The 11,740-nt window shown below is 48.6% G+C and overlaps 1 protein-coding gene across 1 annotated transcript in view; it reads left to right on the top strand.

Annotated features, from left to right (window-relative positions):
- The first annotated feature begins 8,259 nt into the window (after window positions 1-8,259).
- The window catches only part of PTPN3 (protein tyrosine phosphatase, non-receptor type 3), a 110,356-nt gene continuing 106,875 nt past the window's right edge, over window positions 8,260-11,740 (top strand). Inside the window, exon 1 of the mRNA XM_010843547.1 lies at window positions 8,260-8,447. The gene's annotated coding sequence lies outside the window, so the exon portion shown is untranslated. The remainder of the gene's footprint in view (window positions 8,448-11,740) is intronic.

The following is an 11,740-nucleotide window of genomic DNA, read 5'->3' as shown; positions in this document are numbered from 1 at the left end:
GGGGCGCCCTGGCCGCGCTCACCTGGTGGGGCGCGGGCGGGAGGGAGCAGGCCGGACCGGGTGGGGCTGGGTCCCTGGCGGGACGCGGCGGCGGCCGCGGCGAGGCGTGGGCGTGCGCTCCGACCCGGGCATGGGCGGACGCGACCGGTAGAGCCGGAGCGGCTGGTGATCCGGGAGGCCCCAGCGCCGCCGCGACCCCCGCCCCGACGCCGAGGGGGCGCGCAGCCCGCGCGGGGAGCCAGCCAAGCGCGGCGGCCAGACCTTCTCGGCTCCCAGGGCGAATCCGCCTCTCGGCTTTCAAAGATGGCATTTCCTGGGCCTGGCACGAACTCCAGCCCCAATAAATCCTCCCCGTTCCGCGGGTGATATGGAATGATTTATCAGGTACCTGCGGCGAGACAGCTGCAGTGGGGGACTGTATGTGAGAGCGCCCAGTGCCCCGGAAATTCCCATTTTCAGCAACCTGAACTTACTGAGAAGTTGCGGTTGCCTTAAAAAATTCATGGGAAGTTGAGACGACTTGACACCTGGGTTTTCCGAGGTGGTGGAAAGAGCTTGTGACTGGGAAACTGGAGACCTCGGTTCAGGTTAGGCCCCCACCTTAAGCCAGCTGATGACCTTGGGCGAGTTGTCTAACCTCGCTGATCGTCAGTTTCCTCCCCTGCAAACAGCCGGTAATAATGCCCACCTCACTGGGTTGTTGGGTGGATTAAGTGGGATAAATGATGTGGAGGTGTTTGGCACGGTGCCCAGCACAAAGCAAGCGAGCAGTTGGCGTGATGTGAATTTAATTCGTTTAGAGACCCTCGTGGCTCCCATTTCACCAGGAAATTAGAATTACGAAGGCATCTTCAGGGCCTAGTGGCAGAGTGACAGACCCTGCCTTGTGCCCGGGAGAACTTCTCCTGAAATCTTTGGAAAAACAGTTTAGCTGAATTGTAATCGGAGAGCATCTTCTTTAAAAGCAGTTTTATACGTTTAGAAACTCCAAGAGTTGGCAGTTCAGCTTTACTTACAAAAGAGCTGTCTGGCAATCCATCTTGCAAGTGTTTAGGCAGCTCATGCTTGAAAGTAAAGCCTGGTTAGGAAGATTTCTCATCTAAAAAGCTTCCAAACTCAACTTTCAGTGATTATTTAGATTAGGGTTTTTTCATTCTGGCACTGTTAACATTTGGGGTTCAATAATTCTTTGTTGTGGCGCTTTTTCTCTGCATTGTGGAATGTTCAGCAGCGTCTTTCATCTCTGCCCAGTAGATCCCAGCAGCAGTCCCTCTCCCTCAGTTGTCTTCCCAACCTCCTTCCCTCTGGACGAGGGGCACGTATTCCCTTTCTCCCCCTTTAGAACCACTGATTTAGATCCACCCTGCTTTTTGTCATTAGCCTATCTGAGTTGTTTGAGAATTTCATCTTCTGTTTTCTGTAGTAACCAACTTTTTATAGCCTTGTAGAACTGCACCAGAGTGCATCCACATGCATCAGCTCATTTAATTTTTACAGCTCCCACCGGTAAGGCTGGTATTATTCCCATTTTACAGATGAGGAAATTGAGGCTTTGAGCAGCCAATTACACAGTATGTGGTGTAGCCGGGATACAACTCGTGTCATCTGGTTCCACAGGCAAGTCTTTTTTCTTCTGCATCAGGCTGCCCTTTATTGTATTCTCAAATAGATGGCTTTCCTGATTAAATCAAGATGGAAAGTAGATTGTAAGCTGGAAACCTTTCTGGCTAGTTGAAAATTAACAACAGTAAGCTATTATCTGACAGAGAGTAGGTCATTCTAGTTAAATATTCTAGTTCATAGTGAGCTCCCGTAAATTCTACGTACAGTTAATGGAATACCAATTTGCAGAGAATTAGAGTAGAATACAACATGCCTAATACTCTGTATTGATCCTGCCTTGTCTCTGGTGATTTGCCGGCTCCTAAAAACAGCTCCTCTATGCAAATTAGACATTAGCTGGAATGTAAAAGGTCAGGTTCCTGAAGGCATCTCAGAGTGGCTGGAGGGTCCTAGACATTCCATTCAGCATTTATTGAGCTGCTTCTGCCTGGCAGGTACAGTGCTGGGTGGGGATGCAGAGTGGGCCAGACTCCAGTAAACCCAGGGTGCCTGGGGAACTCCTCAAGGAGAGGGCAGGTCCTGGCCAGGCCAGACACTTGGGAGGCCAAGGTCAGGGACAGCCTGGGGCAGCGGAAAGAACCTAAGTTAGCATAGAGGCAAATTCAGGATCCCACACAGCTTCACCGTCCTTTCTCTGAGCCTTCCTTTCCACATGTTATCATAGAGAAGGTATTCTCATAGCTTTTTAACATTCCCATTCAAGTGTCAAGAACCCACTCAGAGACAGTCTTATCCCTGAAAGAAGTTGGGGTTCCAGGCTGGTCATTGGTCTCAGAGGATTGGGACCAACTCCTCGATTGTTGAGTGTGAACTAGAAAGTCCCACGTGCAGTGTTTAATTTCAGTGTAATCCTTCTCCCCTCTTACAGATGAGGTAACTCAGCAAAGGTGGTGTGGGACCAGGAGCTAGAGGAATGAATTGGGACTGTCTGATTCTCAGGTCCAGGCACATGAGGGATTCCGTTTTCTAGGATGGATATAACATACCAGAGGGGCTTAGGGAATGGTAGGAAACAGGAAGACATGGCCCCTTGCCTCCCCCGCAATCCTCAGGGTTTGTGGCCCATTGGTGGAGGGGGATCCTGCGATTTGTGGTCCTTCCCTCTCTCAGAGAAGTGCCTATTAACCCTAATTCCCACGCTCACTTTCCTTCCACCAGACAATGGGCCTGGAAAGCGGGGCCACCCTCTTCATTTCTCAGCAGGGGCTGGAATGCTGAGGGCAATCCCCTGGCATTGACAGGCTGGGTGGGCGGGGCAGCGTGGCTAGCGTAGCTTTCCAAGCCTGAGCTCTTCTTACCGACTCTTGAGACAAGACCATGTCAGTGTGTCCACTCTGCCCAAGTCTGGGTCCTGGCCACTGCAGAACCTTGCTCTCACAGGTGTGTCCTTTCATCTGCCTGAGGGAGAATTAAAAGGGAGTGCTAGGTAGGTCCCTGTCTGAAATCTGATCAGATCACGCATTCCAAGACCCAGAGATCCTGCATCTCTGTAGCTTCTCCTGATGCATACACGTGTAAGGGACTTCCACCTTCAGAGGAACCCCAGCTGTGAGCACAGATATGACAGCAAATTCAGACCTTTATTGAGCCACTTCTATGTGTCACAGAGATGGAAGGTGAACCTGTCTTGGAAGGATTCATGGGGGAGTTAGGAAGGCAGTGACATCACGACATTTCTGTGTGTGTATGTGTGTACGCGCATGTGGGCATGTGTATCTTGTCTCTCATCTGTCTGATTACTGCTTTAAAAGAGGATAAAGCTAGATGCAAGAGATCCCAGTGAAGACAGCCGTTTGTTCTGACGGGCATCAGGGACCACTCATTGGGAGTAGCTGGCATTCAAATTCAGCCTTGGAAGTAGAAAAAGATGGTATTCAGTGGGCAGACAGAACAGCAGATGGGACAACTTAGAGGCATGAAGAAACCTCTTGTATTTCAGGAGTGATGACTCTTCCCAGATCCAGCCTTCTGATCTTGGCTAATGCAGGACCCACCTTCTGTAGTTAGCGTAACCCCCCAAACCCCTGTCTCTGTATAGTGGCCTGGCCTCAATCAATCCAGGGGTAAAGCCTTGTTTTCCCTGCATAGGAGCGATGCCTCTGGGCCGTGTCTAAGGCATGGGCACCTTCTGCCAGAGATACCTCTGTTTTTAGTTATTAAACACTGATATGACACTTACTGGCTGCCAGGCACTATCCTGAGAACTTTCCAAATATTAATCACTCCTTTTAATCTTCGTAGAAACTCTCTGGCTGTGCTGCTTTCCTGAGTACAGGCCACTGGGTAGGTAGATGGAGGCAGAGCTCACATCCCTCGTCTGTGTCCCTCTGTGGGTGATGCTCTCATCACGGTACAGCTTCTCCTGGCCTCCAGTTCACATCCATGTGCCAGGAAGCAGCCGAGTCTGAGAGTCCTGATGGAGTGCTGACTGCCCCAGATTTCTTTCCCTGACCCCGTTTCCTTCTGGGGGCCAGCGGGGCTCCACTGACTGCATTTTCGGAACCAAAGATTGGGATCTGTAGTCTGAAAAAGAATGTTTGTACTGCGTCTTTGTGCAAGAGGAGGCCTGGGAGGTGTTGTTTGGATACTGAGAGAGTGGAATTTTTGAGACATTTCAATGGTTTATGTGGAAAGTTAGGACAGAGGATTTGAAATTGGGATAGTCCTGGAAAATTCAGGTCCCATGATTTACTGTCAGGATACACAAGCTCTTTGTAAATATTTAAGCAATGTGTAGTTTGAATTTTCTGTCCTCAGCCTCTTGGCGCCTCAAAAGGGAATAAATAGTACCTTCTAGCCCCAGAACGTTGCTAGTATTTAGCAGCCCCAGTTTACGGAATGGGACGAGAAACTGAGGCTCGGAGCAATGAAGTGACTCCTGGCAGGGCACACTGCTCTGCAAGGACAGCCAGGATTGGAACTCAAATCTGTCCCTAGACTCATCTTGACTGTAAAACCAGGATAATGGTAGAACCTGTTGCTGTTAAATCGACCATTTTAAAGGAGCCAGTGAACTGAAAACCCACTCGGCAGAACTTGGCACAGAAAAGGGTCTCCTCCCTTTGTGGTCAGGCCCCTGACTCACAGACAAGCGTCCTGTTTAGCGTTTGATGCTGAGAGAGGCTGTGGTGAGTGATGGCCGGCTCCCAGGGCCGTGCTGAGGGCCCAATTCCCAGGGCTAGAGGATCGTTCCAAGGGGCAGGATCCAGGACCAGAAAGGGGCGGTGGCCAGCTGCATGCCGTGGTGATGAAAGGCACTGGTTTGACTTAAAGAGAGGGGGATGTGAAGACCTGGTCCCTGCACTTCGCTTCCCTCAGGTGAGTCAGCCTCGGTGTAGACCCCAGGGTCTTGGTGGGAGAGGCAGCAACCAGCTTTGTCAACCACCCCTTGACCTGACCCACTGGTGGGCCTGGAAGGGGCGTGACAACAGCCTGAGCTCATGTCTTGCCCACTTTGCCTCCCTCTCTACCCTCAACACCCTCCCGCCTCCCAGCCCCTTTCCCTGGTCTGGTTACCAAATTCATACATGGTGGTTGTAGAAAATAAAGGCGTCAGGGAGCAGAGGAAAAATCATGCATGGTGTTCTTCCTGGAGGCGGCTCGATACCACCACCATGGTGGACTCCACATGCCTGCCACGCGCCAGCCCGTTCTCTGCCACCCGCCAGAGGGTCTTTTAAAATCACTTCCTTTTGCTCCTAGAGTAAAAGACAAAACTAACGCTGGCATCTCTTGCAGGCCCCAGTGTACGTGCTTTGGTCCCCATGCTTTCTCTGCTGATGCGGCCAGTGAGAGCCTGGAACCTCTGTCCCCCCCTCCTCATTAACTCATGCTTTGGACCTTGGCTGCATGATTGCCGAAGTGTCCCCTTGCCTTCCTGCTGTGGGTCAGACTGTCTGCTGTAAACACTGCCATCGCACCACCAGGTCTCTCTCCTTTTACAGCACTTTTCACAGTTGCAATTTTGTGCTTAATTAGTGCCATTATTTGTGTTAGTACCTGTCTCACCAGCTACACTGTGAGTTCTGTGAAATCGGAGTCTGTCTTCCTTTAAACACACACACACCCCACACACTTACACACTGTCCCTGAGATTTATTTTTTCCTTTTAACTTTTCATTTTGACCTAATTCAGACTTATAGAAGAGTTCTAAGAATAGAACAGAGAACTCCCATATCCCCTTCACCCAGATTCCTCAAATATTCCCATCTTATTCTTCTGTATATACATTTTGTTTTTTCCTGAACTATTTGAGGATCATTTGAGGACTCTTCCTATCCCTCCAGATACTTAAGTGTATTTCCTAAAACCAGTGACATCCTCCTATATAACTACGGTACACTTTTTTTTTTTTTTTACAAGTTACTTCAATAATAGAACTATTTTATTAAACATATGAACGTACCGATTTTGTACAACACGCATTTCTTTCTTTCCTCTGCCCCAGGAAGCCAGCGCTCTAGAACCCCATGTTTATAAAAACACACTTTGGCAGCTCCTATGACAGGTGAAAAAAGTGCAATTCCGAAAGTGACAACACATAACCAAAGTGGGGAACAAAAAAGGCAGAGCGGAGCGGGCCCAGGGCTGCTCATCTTCCTCAAGAGGAAACAATTTAAGAATAGAAACTCTTGAGCATTATTTAAGCAGTACTGCCCAACTCTCTTGGTAGCATCTCTGTTTCAATTCCATTTATCTCGATGTTGTAACTAACTAATCTGTTACTTCTTTAAGAAATTCTGCCCTGGTTTATATCCTTTTTAAAAGCAGGAAGTCAGTACTGATACGGTGCTGTTATCTCATCTACAGACCTGTAGGCTTTGCCAGTTATCTCGAGAGTGTCCTTTGCAGCAAAGACAACCCCAGATCAGGTGTTGCCTGTGGTTGTCATGTCTCTTTAGTCTTCTTTAGATTAAAGCAGTTCCTCCGGCTTTCTTTGTCCCCTATGATCTTGACATTTTTGGAGAATACAGGCCAGTTCTTTGGTAGGATGCGTCTCAGTTTGGGTCTGTTTTAGCCTGCCCTTGTATCATCACTGCCACTGAAACATCACACGCACTCAGTTAACATTTGGTGAATGAAGATGGAGGGAGGTGGGAGGAAGGAAGTCAGCAGGTTGTCGAGTTTGCCCCACTCCCACGCCTTTCCTTGCTGAAGGATGTTATTTAGTTGCTGTCATGCTGTGTATAGGTTTGAATCTCACTACTCTTATTTTCATGCATTTATTTTTTAATTGAAGTGTAGTTGACATACAACATTATGTCAGTTTCAGGTGAACAACATAGTGATTTGACATTGGCCTGCGTTATAAAATGATCACCAGGATAAGTCTAGAAACCATCTGTCCTCCTGCAGAGTCATTACAGGAGTATGGTCTTTATGCCTTAAACTGTATCTTACATTCCCCACAGCTTGCTTATTTTATAACTAGAAGTTTGTACTTAATCTCCTTCACCTACTTCGCACGACTCCCTCACTCTCCCCTCCTGCCACCACCTTTTCGTCCTCTCATCTGTTAATCTGTTTCTGTTTTGTTTCATTTGCTCTTTGGTGTTTTTCGATTTCACATGTAAGTGAAGTCATACAGTATTTGTCTCTCTGTCTGGCCTACCTCACTTAGCATAATACCCTCTAGATCCATCCATGTTGCCACACACAGCAAGATTTTATTTTTTCTGGCTGCGTAATTTTCCATTGTGTATATATGCCACATCATCTTTGTTCATTCATCCATCCTATCTTTGTTTCACTAACATAGTTTTCTCCCAAAACGAGAGAGGCCTCTGGTGTCTCTGCAGGAATACAAGCAGATGCCAGGTGATGGCTTGGCGGGGATGCTAGAGAGGGAAGGAGAATATTTGATGAGGGGCAGGACTCAGCCTGACTCTCCCTCCAGACACTTAAGTGCCTTTGCCAACTGCAGCTCTGACTTCCTAGGCCTAGGAGCCCAAGAATAAGGCAACTAGAATTTTGATCCAAATCAGAACATTTTGAGAATAAATAGGGGGCTGTTAATTGCATCTAATCGAGTAGTCTCAACTAGGGCTGTCCTGCACAAATCAGGCTGTGTGGTCACTCTGCCCACATGCGACTTTGAATGGGAGATCAGCGCCAGGGGATCAGCCTAGGAAACTCTAGCACTAAGAATTTTCTGCCGGGACAAAGCAAAACTCATTGCCCTGGCATCACCTGCTGAGTCGCGTGTTCATGGCTTTGGTCGCCTCTGTGGTCTCACTTGCCTTGGCATGCCCCTCCCAGTCTTTCTCCTGCTACATGAACCTTGTGTGAGCCCTTCCCTCACCTGCTGCTTCCTGCCACGGGGACTGTGAGAGAGTGGGAGCATCACTTCCAAGACCAGGAGGAGGGGGATAGGGTCTGTGATGGGTACACAGGGGGAAAGACAAGCCAGCTGTGCTTCCTCCTGACCCAGTCCTAATGAATTTAAGAGCCAAGATGTGTAAGTGAAGTGGGGCTGGAGACCAGAGATCCCCTGGACCTTTTCTCCGCTCCCCCCAGCACCCACAGTGCTCACACTTCCCCTGTCTTTCCTGCCCACGCCACCCCCGCCACCCCCGCCCCCCGCCCCCGAGTCCCAGCACCCACAGGGCTCACACTTTCCCTGTCTTTCCTGTGCAGGCACCCAGGTCTCTCTTCCAGCCCTAGTTCTGAGATTAGAACCGAGTTGCTGGTCTTTGGCAGAGGCACAGAAGCAGCTGGCATTGGGGACCCAGGCGCAAGAGGATGGGCATTGAATGACAAGAAGGTGCAGACAAGGACTTTGATGCAGAGAGACGAGGCAGGAAACCAGCATCGAGGGATTCTGGTAACAAGGCCATTAGGGGGCCATTTATCAGGAAGCCTAGACCTGCAGTATTGAGTGCCCAGACACTCATCATAGGGGGCAGGCTCTGGGATCTGATGAGTCCAGTTCCTTAACTCATTTTCTGCCTGGCAACAAATGCAAGCCCTGCCTGCCTGGATTAAAAAGTGTAGGCATGCCTCATTGTACTGTGCTTTGCAGACATTGCTTTTTTTTTTTTTTGATTACAGATTGAAGGTTTGTGGCAACCTTGCATCAGACAAGTCTTTTGGTCCCATTTTTCCAATAACATTTGCTCACTTCCGGTCTCTCTGTCACTTCTGGTAGCTCTTGCAATATTTCAGACACTCCACCAGCAAAAGATTGTGAGTGACCGAAGGCTCAAATGATGGTTAGCATACTTCAGTATTTTTAATCAAAGTACATATATTGTTTTTTTCAGATATAATGCTCTTATACATAATAGACTACAGTGTAGTGTAAATGTAACTTTTATATGCACTGGGAAACCAAAAAATGTGTGTGATTTGCTTTATTGCCGTATTCGCTTTTTTTGTGGTGTTCCAGAATGGAACCCACAGTATCTCTAAGGTATACCTGTATTATAGGGTGAAAATGTGAAGGTATAGAGAGATTTCCTGGGGGATCCTGGTCTTGTGGATTTCAAGAACATGGTGCAGTACGGTATCGTGTTTTTATAACCAAAGGTGTTGGTGGCTTTAATGGAAAAGCCAGTTAGTGAAAGAGTTTCTAGTTATTAGAATGCAAGATACTAGCGGTAGTATCTTGGAAAATTTTCTAGTTAACTGTGATATGTTTACTGGTTAAAAATGTCTCCCTCATCCCCTGTGAGACTGTGTAAAAGTGTTGAGTTTGAGGTCACCTTTGATAGGACAAAGGGTCATACTGTGTCTGAACTGGAAGGGACCTCAGAAGAACCTTTTTCAGCTCCCTCTCTTTACAGATGGGGAAACTGAGGCATGTCCAAAGCACACAAAGAAGCAGGGACTGGTACCCACATCATACAGGGTCCAGCCCCCAGACCCTGGGTGTGTTTTCTAGGTCTCATCTAAGGAAGTCTGTGAAGTAGACTGTGTATTTCTATCGTTTTATTAACCTCCTGTGGCATTTCTCTAACTGTAGAAATAAGCTGTGCTGGCATCAAAGCAGTTACTCATTTCTTGCTCTTTTTATGTAGAAGTTGCTAGGCTGATTTTTTTTTTTTTTTTTTCATTTTTATGTAAAGATGATATAAACCCTTCACTAACTTTCTGTATTCCACACTAGTGTTCCTCAGACTTGAGGACATCACAGTCTCATCTTTTAAAACCCAGGCTGCTGGGCTCTACCTTCAGAGATTCTGAATCAGTGGGTCTGAATCAGACTCACGTGAGGCCTCAGAATTTGCATCTCTTAACAAGCTCCTCTGTGATGCTACTGGTGGGTCCAGAGACCAGGGACTGTCCTTTGAGGACCGCTGCCCCAGGCTTAGTGATGGTTGCAGATGGTGTGCTCTAGCTTTACAGCCAGCGGGACCCTTCCTGCTGCCCAGCCAGGCTTCTGGTTTTCCCCTGTTGCTCCCATGCCAGCCAACCTGACCTTTCCACTCTCTCCAGCTCTCCCACCTATTGCCCTGCCCCTCCATGTGACCCCACCGCCTGTGGCGCTGGGATGGCCAAGGCCATCTAGAGGGAGCCTCCTCACATTCTCTGCTCCCTCTTCCTTTTTCTCTTTTTCTTAGAAAATGAGTGTCTCTGGCTCAGGCTCACCTCTCCACTTCCAGATGACGACTGTCATCCTGTCACCTGAGAGGGGAAAAGCCTCCTCCCAGCCTTGCCTCACCCACCGTTAGGTCACCGGCCCATCATGCCGTTCCTTTCACTAGGAAGCCTCCTGGAGGAATAGTCTATAGACACTGAAAAAGATTGACTCTCACCTCTCTTGACTCAGACATACTATTCAGTTCCAAGAGTTCAGGTTCTCTATACCTCTGCTGCAAGAAAGACATATTTTTCAGTGTATGTACAGTTCAGTGGCATCAAGCATGATTTTGTGCTGCCATCACCACCATATAGCCACGGAACTCTCGTCATCTTGAGCAACTGAAACTTCTGTACCCATTAAATACTAACTCCCCATTCTCCCCACCACCAGCCCTGGCAGCCAGCCTTCTTTCTATCTCTATGATTTTGTCTACTCTAGGTACCTCATATAATTGGAATCATGTTGTTATCATGTCAGTACTTGCTGTTTTGGTACTGGCTTATTTCACTTAGCATAATGTTCTCCAGGTTTATCCATGTCACGTGTCAAAATTTCCTTCCTTTTTAAGGCTGACTAATATTTCACTGAATGTACATACCACATTTTGTTATTCATCTGTTAATGGCCACCTGGGTTGCTTCCATCGTTTTTGGCTATTGCAAGTAAAGCTGCTATGAACACAGGTGTACCAGAGGACACAGTCTTGAAGAAAGGGGGCTTGCAACCCCAGGTGAGATGTTTAGACATTTATTTAGCAGTCTCAGCTTTATCTACCGCTTGGAACTGCCAACCCAGTGTCCCCAGGCCTCCCCACCTGACCCTTAAGTAACCCTACCCTTGCTGTGGTGGCCTGGGATCACTCACTTGTCAAGATCAGTGGCATTTGGTCATTCAGTCCACTTGGTCTCTGTGCTGATGCTCTCATGCTGGGGCTTCTGTGATGCAGCACCCCCTCCTGCCTCCCTGCCCATCCTGGCTAATCCTCAGCTATCTGTTTTCCCTCTGCTCTTAACCGTCCTGCATGCCTTCCTGGGTCGCATCATCAGGGCCTGCTCCAGCCCAGTCATCTCTGTGTGTATCACATCTGAGCATTCCCCCCACCCGCCCCCGCGCCCTGAGTGTCCCCAGGGTCCTCCTGTGCACGTGCATGTCCAAAGCAGAGCTCTCCACCTTCCTCCTTAAAAATGTTCTGTCTCCGAGTGACATGTTTGCTAGCTTAGAAGTCTCAACATCTCCCTCCCCCTACAGCTGCACTGCACAAATCCCGCCTCTCAGCCCATTTCAGCCCCTCCTCCAGCCCCCCACCCCCCAGCAAAACTGAGTGGGTTCACACCCTTCTCCCATGTGCCCTCCACTTTGCCTCTCTCCCCAGTGGGCCCCTGGCATCTATGCCTGCTTCACGTTGCTCCCAGTGTTCCTGCAGAAACACCAAGATCACCTCTTCTCTGCGGGTCCCCTGTCACCTGGCTCCATGGGCCTCGCTTTTCCCTGGTCTCTCTCTCTCCTAAGCCCTGCAGACCATGGAAAAGCGA

This window comes from Bison bison, unplaced genomic scaffold (assembly GCF_000754665.1).
Source record: "Bison bison bison isolate TAMUID 2011002044 unplaced genomic scaffold, Bison_UMD1.0 scf7180017864183, whole genome shotgun sequence".
Classification (NCBI taxonomy): domain Eukaryota; kingdom Metazoa; phylum Chordata; class Mammalia; order Artiodactyla; family Bovidae; genus Bison; species Bison bison.
Note: the sequence above shows the minus strand (reverse complement) of the source record. Positions and strands in the feature narration are given on the sequence as shown.